Raw genomic sequence first — 12,870 nt, 5'->3', positions numbered from 1 at the left:
AAAGCTACAAAACTGAAAAACTTCTGCGACCTGAACAAACAGACTTTTACAAAGGGGGAAGGTCGCAAGACGTCAGTGACGCCTGCTTTGAGGCAGGACGGGCGAGCTTTGGTCCTGCTCTGGAGATGATCCATCTCGGGCACGGCTCTGTAAAACTCTGCACTCGACACCAAAAGTGCCAATGGAAAAGCACCACAAGACCCCACAGAGCTCAACTCCTTCCTCTTAACGGCAGATCAAACATTACTGGGACTTTATCGACATCAGCTTAATCAACTGGGAGATTCTTGTTCAAGATGTTTGGTTAAATTGGGATCGAAAGGCCTCCAGAAGACGCCTACGCCACTGAACTGAACACACACACACACACACACACACACACACACACATTTCCACCAACAGTTTTCTGTGTGTCATGAAGCTGACAGTTCGCTGGTGGATCCTCTCGCACTGCACAGACTTCAGAGGCCGGTTATTCCCAAACTCTAAATAATCTGCAGCAGCCACGGGACCAAAGGAGGACGATCACTCGACGCAGCCTCTTTTTATCTGATCAGGATGAAAACACTGCCTCATACTCGCTCCGTCTCCACAGCTCCAACCAAGTCCCAGTGCCTCCCAAATTACTCCTTTTCATGTAGTTGCAGCGTACACGAGAACACACGACGTGCAGGCAGCCGGCTCAGAGTCGACGCTGTGTGCGTCGTGTTTTTAAAATTGAACGAGGTCTAATCTAAAGCAAAGACACTGCAGAAGTCTTCAGGGAGAGTACAACAAAGCAGAGAGGATGTGGGAGGTGGTGGGGAGGAAATCTAACGGTCGATACCAGGAGGAAACTGAAGCACAATTCCCACCTGGTGCACTTTGATATGAGGAGTCTCCTGCCTCTGGTCACATGTTCACACTCTCAGCTGTCTGATCCACGACATGACAAACAGTCCCGATGTTTCAGTTCAGGAAATCTGCTCTTCATCAGCAGTTAACACGACGAACATTTACCAAACCAACCAGTTAGTGTAAATCCTTGAAATTTCCATGAAGTCAAAATCTGTGTTTTTTACACCTACACATCTTCCACTTCTGCTCAACAATGCCAAAAAGTCATTTTACAGGACTCTTAATGGTAATTTAGAGTTTATAATTTCCTGGAAAACAACAACATTCTTGATGACTCATCCTGCGTTTGAGGGCGTTAACTCATTTTGCATCGAATAAAAACGAGCTAAATTTTTTTCTGATGCTGGGATGGATGTACAAAAACAAGATGCTGCCAGAGAGAAGTGTTTCTGATTTTACTGGTCGTTTCCCAGATATAGTTAGTGATTGATGAAAATGTAACCAGGGTTGGGTCGTCGTCTTTTCCAGTTTCTGAAGGGCGGCGTGACGGAAAAAAGTCTGAACTAAACTGCTAAAACTAGTTTTTATATATTGACCAGGCTCAGTGCTGCGTCTTGTGGCTGATGGCAGAAAAAAACACCAGCTACAGCTGCTACCACCAGTTGTGACAGTCGTACAAGACATTTTCAAGTCAAAAATGTCAAACATTGTCTGGCTCCAGCTTCATGAAGAGTTTTGGGGTTTTTGGACTGTTGGTTGGACAAAAGGAACAATCTGAAGCCGTCACTTTGGGCTCTGGGAGGTATGATGGGCATTTTACACAATCATCTTATCTTAAAGATTAATCGTGAAAATAATTGTCTGATTAAGCAATAATGAAATAAGTTGCAATAAGTTGCAGCTCAAACACCATCTGTGCCTCAGGGGGCAGTAATGAGTCCCTCAATGAGCGCTGCACTCAAAAACTTAGCTGGACAAGAGTCACAAAGAAGATATTTCTGCTTTGTTGGACGTCTTCAGTGTGTTTTGGTTTTGAGGATCGGCCGTGTCTGGTTAACTTTCCTCTGATGAAGAGCAGCTCAGTTTCTCCTACGCAGTGGATGAGTGTTCATACAGTCCAACACGACTGTCGGTGTCCCAGAGGGAAAACTAAAAGAAAGTCCGCCCACAGCTCACATTCATCGTCTTCTAGACTAACCGGGGGCCTGATGTGAACAAGATCTGTGCTTCATGTGAAACATTCACACAGACTATAAATGCAATAATAGACATTTACAGATCTTGAAATATTACTGAACATGAACATAAGATGGTTTCAAGTCAAAACCTTTCTACGATTGGCTGCTGCCAGATGATCTGATAAACACTGATACTTTTCATTGATCAGCAGTGAATGGATCCATTACACGTTCATATAATTCTATAAAACGAAATGTAAGTCAGTAATTCAGCCGGTTCTTGAACGCTTCATCAGTGAGATCCGTCTCTGTCTGTTTCCTGTTTGCTCTTTCTGCTCATTAAGTCTGATGTGTTTGAACAAATCGACCGCAGCCGACAGCAAATATCACAGCTGGTGACATTTTTATTAAAAAGCAACAAACCCTGCAGACTTTTACCACCTGAAGCTGATCTCCTATCTGACAGTTCAGTACATTGTATTATCATCATCATATACAGTTTGTCATGTTCATGTTATTCAGACAGAAACTGTGGTAGTGTAATCAAGATAACTCCACATTTGTTGCATTATTTAAAGAAATATGTCAATTAAAGAGTTTTTATTTCCAGAAGTTGACTTAAAACATCTTGTCTGTCGCTCCGACTGGCTCAGCTGTTAATTAAACTGGCAACAGGCAAATATTTGGCTCTAACTACTCAACCTGAAGTAAATGCTGATGGTACAGTGTGGTGACTGTAGAAAAGTGACACCATCCGCTTCTATATTGGATCCCTATCAGCTTGCTTTCATTATGCGATTCAGTCTGGATTTCTTTCTGGAAAGATGAGGGTTGAATTACAGCACAAAGAGACAATAAAGGGCGTCGTTTTCCCTGGTTACTAGTGTGGAAAAAGATCACTGCTGATGGAGGAAGCAAAGAAGGTGAAGAGGGAGAGGGCTAGAAACGAGAGTGAACGGACAGCGTTCACTGGATGGAGGCGCTCCGGTGTTGTGTCAAAGTCTGTTCCCCTGTTGATATGTGTTTCCTCTCAGCACCGGGACTCAAGACGCTTCAGAACCAGAATGCTTTTCACTCAATCGGTAAGAAAGAAAATCTGCCTACTTATTAATACGACCGGCTGTTTTACTCTGACGTTTCACAGCACTGAGATCAGGGTTTCTAGATCAAACGCGGATTCGCAAAACTCAGTTTTTTGCTTTGGACAGGAACCAGGCTGCTAGCAGCAGCCATGTTGCTAACCCTGCTAACAGCACCAACAGTAAACACCATAGGGAAACACTTTTGTATTTTAGCACAAAACACTCCACTGCCTCTATTGAGCGAGTATGGATCGTATATTAATACTGCAGTATTGATTTGTTTGTGATCTTTCTTCAGAGAGCTTCCTGCTCTGAATGAGTCTCCAGGCTAATGAGTTATGTTTCAAGCACACATTCATTTCCACTGCAGCTTCTATAATTAAAGGAAACCTTAAATCACTTAGAAGCCAATTAAACATGCCTCAGACTTTACTTCTTCATGTCTCGTGTCACATTATAGACACCACAGAAGAATCAGAAGAGCAGTCGTGTCAAAGTAAACACAGAGAAATCAACAGCAAAGAACAAACCCGACAACAACTCTCTATATCATCACGTCTTCTGTTACTGACTTGATGCGGCTGATTTTACACTTCACATGAAGTCAAGACAACAAAACCTCGTCACACTCCCACACACACACACACACACACACACACACACACACACACACACACACTGAGCGGAAGAGAAACAGTGTGACATTTGAAGCAAGAAGAAGAAGAAAGCGTTTGTTCCTCACCAGATTCGTAGACGTAAATCCCAGGGTGGGAAAGAAGTGTGACGGAGAAGCTGCTCAGTCGCAGTCGACGAGTCCAACGGGGACCACCGGGAGAAAATCCAGTCTGTAAATACATAAACAGGTATGAGATGACAGATACAGTGTGACAGACTGCTTATCAGATAAAAAATATAGAAGATATCGCATAAAAATACATTTAAAGAGAGAGTAAGATGGATATTTTTTTGTCGAGCTGTGTGAGCAGAGCAATTGAGCTGTCAATCAAACATCTGACACAGAAATTCAACTGTTCAAAGAAAAATCACAAAACGTTTCTGCTGATGTTGCCATCATTAGACTCATCACTGTGTTTCTGCATCAGGCTTCACGGGTCGACTGAACGCGGCTGAATGTGACCGGATCCGATGTTGTGAATTTCAGACCACAGAATCACAAATGGAACAAAAAAAACTGCATCCACCACAACGAAGACCAGTTATCGTTTAAACATGGTCATGTCTGTGAGCTGTGTGATATAATGATTGTTGGATGATAGAAAAACTACCATTGTTCCATATTATGCTTTGTTTATTTAATTATATCACAAATCAGACTCTTCACAGCAGTGATCTCAACATTTGGACGGCAGTTTGTGCAGGAAATTTGCATGAAGGCAACAGAAACAAACATGGAGAACAAACAGGACACAGAACGAGGTAACGCCGTATCAAATGACCCCGACCAGCCAAGACACAACGAGGAGCCTGAACCCAACACAGTCGGATCAAAACGTCTAAGACCACTGTAGAGATCTCTCATGTAGTCACGGAGAAGCACCGCTCCATCCTTCAGAGACATGCTCCACCCTGACGGAGTAGAAGCACTGCTCCATCCTTCAGAGACATGCTCCACCCTGACGGAGAAGCACCGCTCCATCCTTCAGAGACATGCTCCACCCTGACGGAGGAGAAGCACCGCTCCATCCTTCAGAGACATGCTCCACCCTGACAGAGGAGAAGCACCGCTCCATCCTTCAGAGACATGCTCCACCCTGACGGAGGAGAAGCACCGCTCCATCCTTCAGAGACATGCTCCACCAGTATAATGAGCCCAAACATGGTCCTTCCTCCACAGTCACCTGACCTCAACAAGACGCTTTGTGGAACCCTGTCGGATCCTGCTGGGATAACATGAGTCAGCAGGTTTGACACTAACTTGTGGAGTCCATGCCAGCTGCAGTGCATGCTGTCATTAAAGCAAAAAGGAGGACAAAGCAAATACAAAGATATTCTGAACAGAAGTGACAGGTTGCATGCCCTACATCATGTCTCCATGTCGTGGCAGTAATGACAAACAAAAAAAGTATCGATAAATCAAAACTGAATATCTGAAACAATTTCAGTATTCATTGTTTGCAGTATCGATACTCAAGCTGCATATTTCTCGCTGCTCCTTAAGGAGTAAATAAACGTAGGTGGTGTACACACGCTTTATTTCTCTTCTAATAAATGAAATGTTTTCCCATAATGTGATGGCAGTTGTTATCAAATATGACTATTTTTCAGGATATGATATCGAAGTCAGATAATCCAGTATTGTCACAGCACCAGAACTGAACTGCACCACTGAACTCTTACAATCAGACGTATTCACTGAGTCGCTACTACAAGTGTTGAGTAAAGCATCGGTCCAGGCCTGCAGCTTCACTCCAGTTGACTTCTGGGAAGGTACCAGTGTGCAGCGCAGCTCTGGGGGGGTTCAGGCGGTGACAGAGAGGCAGATGGGTGGAGTGAAGCAAGAAGTCAGAAAACCTCCACAAAAAGAGAGTGTTGTCTTTATTTCGTCCTCCCTGGCGCTCGCTGCGCTCCGTCCAGATGGCAGCTCCTCTCTGCAGCCGTACACAACAGAGGGAGGCGACATGACGCCCGTCAGAAACTCTGCCCCGGAGCCCGATCCGAGCCAGAGCCTGTAACAAACCCTCAGCACGCATGCCGACAGTCTAATCTGCATCCACATCAAACGGGGCGTGGAGCGGGGGAGGGGGGCTCGAGTCATCCCGACCTGCAGGAGGTCTCGGGCTGTTTTTACTGCAGCTGATAGCGGGAGTGCTGCTGTTGTTTGTGTGCTAACAGCCCTCTGATGGCTCCAGGAGCACAGCCAGATTGGCTCGTAGTGTGAAACAACAGCAGCCATTAAAGCTGCTCAATACAACCTGGGGGAGGGAGGGGGGAGGAGGGGGAGGCAGCCACCCACCCATAACACAGCCCTGCCCACTGTGAGCGAGGATAATCTCATTCTCTTTCTTTCTGTTTTTGTCTTAGTTAGCAGTAAACACAATCAGGAGAGACTCACATCCACTGACATGCTCTGCAGTAATCTGATTACTCTTACAGCAGTAAACAGATTACTGCTCTTTATCGTGTTAAAGGTTTAAAACAGTTTAACACACACACACACACACACACACACTTCTGCAGGATGAATGAAAACATGGAAGGTTTTGAAACATGAAAGGAAAGATTCCTTCTGCCAGCAGAGACGAGACGATGAGACGAAGATCATCAAGTCCAAAATGAATAAATCCAAAGTCTTCCAATCCACCGCACTGACGTGTATACGATGTTTACAGGAAACTTGTCACAGTAATCATGGGAAGGGGGATTAGAGGAGCCTGGTTCTCCTGGAGGAGACAGAATCTCTGGTATGTATCCACTTTAACATGCGAGTGTGTGCAGGTCGGGCTGGAGGAGCGTCGCTGCCACGGCTCAGCAGCAGGAATACGGATCAGAGGATAAAAGATTTCATTGTGGATTGTGATAAAAAACACTGTGGCTGAATACTCGGCTTGTACACCGGACAAGGATCATTAAAATCAGATGAGGGATTATGGATAAGGTCTCACAGTTTAATTATCCTTTATGATCACCTGACTGAAGACTGTTTGGTTGTATGTCCACATTTAATGATTCTCTCTCTTTTTTTAGACGATATAAAACTTTACGTCACAATTAACCCGGCCACATAATTCATGCTACAATCCTGAAGGCATCGTAAAGAAATAAGAAACAAATATTACTGCATCACAGATCAGCATATTCACAACAGCTTAATTTAAAATCTGATCAAAAGTGAACGAACACATCGTAGCGTTACAAGTGAAAATACATCAAATCTCTTCGTTTGAAACCTGATTTCTTATATTTAAACTGCAGACGATGCAAAGTGACACTGAAAAGCTGCAGCACCATGTTTCTACAGTTCTGTTTTCTGTCAGCAGTTGAACAGCTTGTTGATTTCAGTGGATCCTGTCATCAGATACAGTCTGTGACTTCAGATCAAACCCGACGAGAACACATGAAGAACTCACAGACAGGCTGGTGACAACACATCAACACATCAGCACATCAGCACATCGACACCTCGTGGGGATAAAAAATACTTAAAACCGCAGTAAGTTTATCAGCATCACAAACAGTCACAGGTCACACTGCATGGACTGAAAGCCAATTAGCAGCTTTGTGGAGCCGTGGAGGAGGTTTGACAATCAGCACTTTGATGTGCGACTTTTCAAAGCGACGTGACACAAACGACAGAGAGGACGAATCATGTGGGAGCTGACTGCAGGTGCAGCCGTCTGAAAGGGTTCAAAATAATTAAATACGTTAAAGGAGACGATCCACAAACAGGGACAACAAACAGACACAGACAGCACGGACGGACAACAGACGTGAAGTCTGTCTCGTGGTCGGGTCGTTGATATATCATATATATTACATCAGCTTCAGCCTGTAACAGGCTGCAGAGGTGCTTCATACAGCAAAGTGCCTTCAAACAGTCATGACTGAGGTGGACGAGCTGCAGTGGTGATGTTGGCAGCCATTTTAGATTTAGTCTGAGTTTTAGTCTTCAGACCGAAAAGCTCATTAGATTAAGTCACATTTAAGTCCTTCTTATCCTTCATAGTTTGAGCCTGTTCTTGTTGACAAAATGTTTTAAGTGTTAAAGTGTTTTCTCACTTTAACTAATTCAATCAGGCCTTTTAGTCTCTGTGGCTCCATTTGTTGCAGATTTCTCTTTCCAACGTCAGACAGTTTGATCTAGTCAAATGTTTTGATGTGCAAAATATTTGACTAGAAAGTGAAGTGAAAGGTCGCGTTCAGAGCTGCCAAGACGTGAAAACACATCGAGCATTAAGAGCTGCTTCAATCTCCAGATATATATATAAATATATGAATGAATAAACTGGCAGAAACACGATGGTGTGCATTTAGACTTTTTTCCAACAGGACAGACGTTTACTTGTCCTGGACAATGTCAAAGCTCTGCATGTTTCCCTCACAAGCTCTGTAGCTAACACATTTACCCAGCTAACACGTTACCCAGCTAACGATGGCCTGAAGCCAGACATTAGCTGACACATTAAGCCATCCGTCCATGCACATATATGCATCCATACCCCTAACTCACTTTGGGGAGTGTATTCTCACAGACAGACTCAACCAGGGATGCTGAGGGGTCGGTCTATATAATGTCTTTATAGTAAACGGTGGGCAACATGAATTTTTTTTTGCATTGATTTGAATGGGGAGGATTTCATGTGTCTGACAATTATTAACAATAATTAACAACATTTTGAACTAAAGCAGACGGCAAATGTGAACAGCAACATATTATAGGTCAGAACAGCCACTTTAACTACAGTCAACTACAGCAGGGAGATGAAGAGGGACACACAGTCCCCCGACTGAAAGTTCGCATCATGACTGAGGGAAATTAAGGTTTAACAAAGCTGAGAAACACCTGAGGTCCTCAGTATCCCAGAATGCACTGGGTGATAGACACTGTGCTATTTCCAGTTTATTTTTGAGTGTTTTTGGAAAAGAAAATCCACAGCCCACGACGACCAACATCTGAAAGTGATTTTACAGAAAAACAAGCACAAAGTCGCCTCTAATAAGCAGACCTGGCAACCCTGATCCGAGGCTCCAGTCTTCAGATCCTCCGACCCATCCACCCTTTCACTGCAGGGTCCTCATCTACATCTCCTCCAGGCTCCCTCCACTCTCACTGCAGCACTCGTCCACGCCTCAGGGCCGTTACCTTCAGTCCGACCAGCATCTCTCTCACCGGGACAGACGGACCGAAGCGCTGAGCTGCTGCAGGGCTGCTGAGGTATTCTCAGCATGTTTGCTGTGAAGCGTCTGCAGGGACTCAGGTTTAGACTTTGGGGTGAATTCAGGTTCTGAATCCTTGAATTCTCGGTACAGTAGAAAGAGAAACAGGACGTTGCTGCTGCTGCTGCTGCTGCTGCTGCTGCTGGGGGGGAAACTGAGAGGAGGAGCTGAGATAAGAAAGATTTTTAGATGAGTTTGGGGACTCGGGGAGGGATTCTAGCTTTGGTGGGAAGTGGAGGGAAAGCAGAGGGAAAGCAGAGGGGGGTTAAAAGCTTCGACTACACTTCTTCTCCTGACTGGCATACAGCAGGGAGAGAGAGGGGGGAGGAGGGCAGGGCGGCGAGGGAGGATCCTGCTTTCCTCTTTGAGGTGAAGCTCATCAGCCCCAGAAAACATCTACACCTTTAAAAAAGGAGTCTGTTGATTTTACACAGAAACACAAAGATCTGATGCTTCTGCTGCCGTCAGACGACACAACAGCTCAGAGTGAAGACGCTCTGAGGTGACGACGGATCAGAACATGTTTTCACCGACAGAGAAAAATACAGAGAAAGACAAAGAACCGCTGCCAAAGTAAAACACACAGAACGTTCTGGAGTCGTTTTATCATTTAGCTGAGTCATTTTAACATTAATAGTTTTTTAATTCACTCAAAAAACATAAATTAATTGGTGAAACTTTTAGAGTATAACTTCCAAAATACAGAGAAGCAATTCTGCCAAGTTAACAAGCATTGAACACACACACACACACACACACACACACACACACACACACACTCTGCATGCACGATTAACCCATCGACTCGCTCTCTCTGCTGCTTCAGTGTCTGGTGGAGGTGGCAGTAGTATTTGGGAGCGAGCGATGGAGAATAATGAGGTTATGATAGCGTCGCTCCACGCTCCATTACACCACCCGCCTCCCAGAGGCCCCAGCTACACCACCGCTGCACCACCGCTGCACCACCGCTGCACCCAGGACGCTCAGCTCAGGCGCCCGACCGGTTATTTTCACGTTAGCGACTTTATTCATGCTTGTTGACTGAGGGGAAGTGTGTGTGTGTGTGTGTGTGTGTGTGTGTGTGTGTGTTAAAATCAAACAGCCTTTTGAATCCAGAACGATCCTCCTCTGACACACAGTGATTTAATGTAACTGAAACTAAAAGTAATTTTTTACTCAAGTACTGTATTCAAATACAATTTTGAGGTTTTTGTACTTTGAGTATTTTAATATTTTCTATTTTCTTTAAATTTCCACTCCACAGGTGCAGATATTTCACTTTTTACTCTGATACATGCATTCGATAACTTTGATTACTTTGCAGATTACAGATTACAGATTACAGATTACATGCTGCATCAGGGCCAAAGTAATGTAATTCTAATTTTATTTGTTTAATCTGCTGATTCCAATAATCAGAAAAATGCTATAAATCAGATCCAATAATGAGTCACAGTGCATCAGGTGAGCATATAAATATATAATTCACTTGTACTATCAGATACTTTTACTCTCTGTGTGACTTTGTGGTACTTTAACAAAACTACATTTGTCATTTTAATCCAACTATAAACATCTCTAACATTTCATTTTCAGCCTGATGTTTAATTTAATCTGAATGTTTCTGTGTTTACAGAGTTCGTCTCTTTTTAACTAATTAACTTTATTTCGCTCTCAGACTTCTTTGATAAATTAGTAAAAATTACTGACAGTCAGAAACCAAAGTGGTTCGGCCCACCAGCACATCGTGCCAGAATCATGACGTGAAATAACCACTTCAAGTTCACCTGTCTGATACCGGTGCCAGCGCCGGCCCATGGCTGGCCCACTTTGGACCGGTTCCAAACCCTGGAAACCAACTTCCAAATCTGGCAACCTTGTTGGACACAGATGTGACTCACATCTGGCGCTGTGCTGCCAGAACGCAGCAGAGTGAGGCGAGGACGACGAGCGACGCGCAGACTGATGTTTTCTGTGAACAGAACTTTCTCTGTGAAGGTGACACGTCTGACCAACGTCTCCTCAGTCCGACCGGATCAAACCGGATCAGTGACCCGGATCATTGGAGACCGACGTGCTGCCAATTTAAATAACGCTCACTAATAATGTCGACCTGAAGAGTTCTCACTTAAAACTGAAACTGCACAAATGTTTAGTTTTAACACTGTGAGGAGTTTAAACTCAACAGTTACTCACAGCTCAGTTTTCTGGACCGAGTCAGAACCTTTTTAGACACATCGAACTGCTTTTAGGCACAAAGTCTAAATAAAACATTTTAAATAATCTAAAAACATCCGGTCAGTTCTGTTAAGTGATCAACTTCAACATGTTTTCTTCTGACAAAACGTGACGTGAGTTTGTAATCAGATTACTTCTCCGTCAGACTCTCGTCTTCACGTCGTCTCTCTGGTTCTTCTCTGCAGAACAAACAGCTGCCAGCTGAAGTGACCCGGCCTGTGATCACAGACAAACTGTCACAGTGTTGTGACTGTCACACACCAGCGTGGAGGTGAAACCTGACACACACACACACACACACACACACACACACACTGAACACACAGACTGGATGTTTACACACAGATTAACCTCCAATCAGCACTCAGGAAACCTGAAGCTCGTCTGAACAGGAAGTCACACACCAACAACAAGTCCACTGAATTTTCTTTGAGTTTTGGACAAAGCCAGACGTCTGGAGATGATCTAAATCTGTTATAGATGAAATCTGTTTGTTGGAAAAACAGGTAGAATAATTCTTCATTTAAATAAAACTGAGCACCACAGCAGAGCAGAGCTAGGTAGGCATTAACAGCACTAACAGTCGGCATCATTAACATTTCTGTAAACCACAGATACGTTCAACATTTCTACAGTGACCACTGTTCAGGACTGGGTTTCAACTTTTCTGAGCCTGAATATTTTAAAAGAGACACCGAGATATTTTTTCCAGCCTCGTCTGTGGCGACAGAACCAGGTACCAAAGCAGGATCTTCTTCTCACCCTGACCGGACTTTAAACACAGCAGTGTCAGAACACGAGATATAAAGTCCGTCCACGGTGTACAGAAACGTACAACGCCAACATTTCTACTGACAACGAGGTCGAGTCTGCAGGAGAAGAAAACAAGTGACTGTTCACTTCCAACACTGGTGCTTCCACGTCTCAGAGGTTACAACACCAACCAAGAACCAGGAGGTCCAGTTCAAATCCATCTGGAGACATTTTTACATCTCGCTCAGAGAGCAGACGGAGACGATCCATCATGAAGACGAAGAAACTAATGTTGAGTTAATTCTGATCTTACCGGCTGATTGAAGTGTTTTTATGTCAAAGCTGCATCACGTTACGCTCCACTTCCTGTCTGACACTTCAAATCGAAAGTGTAAAAATCTCATGAGACGCAGGTTCAATGAGTCCGTGTTGTTAACGGCTGCTCCGCTTCATCTGTGGTGTTTCTGGAAGACTTTTCCTCTAGACTCTTAAATGAAGTCATGTGAGGCTGTAGAAGAAACTGTACCTACATATTTTTTAATCTAAAGACACAGAAGAGGTTTTTGTCCAAATCCCACCAGTGTTGTTGTTTGTTGATATCTCACACGCGTCTGAAGGAAGTTACCGACTGTAAATCCCTCAGAGGCGAATGTGTGATTTGAATCTACATGAATAAGATTTACTCGACCTGGTTCGGCCATTTTTATTCTTTCTAAAGAAATTATTTTTGCTCCTCGTGATTTTCTGATCAACTGAAGCTGATCGGCTCTCGAACACGTGCTGCAGAGATGAAGTCAGAGCAGCAGAAAGTTTCCAGCTGAAGTTTGAGGATCACGTCACTCGGGGCGCTGAGTTCAAGAGCGTCGGCTAAATGGACGCTGCATTAT

General features: G+C 44.0%; 1 protein-coding gene across 1 annotated transcript in view; it reads right to left on the bottom strand.

Moving 5' to 3' along the window:
- The window catches only part of large2 (LARGE xylosyl- and glucuronyltransferase 2), a 79,829-nt gene that overhangs the window by 46,245 nt on the left and 20,714 nt on the right, over positions 1-12,870 (bottom strand). The window contains exon 2 of the mRNA XM_084363094.1: positions 3,840-3,942. The gene's annotated coding sequence lies outside the window, so the exon portion shown is untranslated. The remainder of the gene's footprint in view (positions 1-3,839; positions 3,943-12,870) is intronic.

Source organism: Pagrus pagrus, assembly GCF_965226575.1.
Source record: "Pagrus pagrus genome assembly, chromosome: 1".
NCBI lineage: Eukaryota > Metazoa > Chordata > Actinopteri > Spariformes > Sparidae > Pagrus > Pagrus pagrus.
Note: the sequence above shows the minus strand (reverse complement) of the source record. Positions and strands in the feature narration are given on the sequence as shown.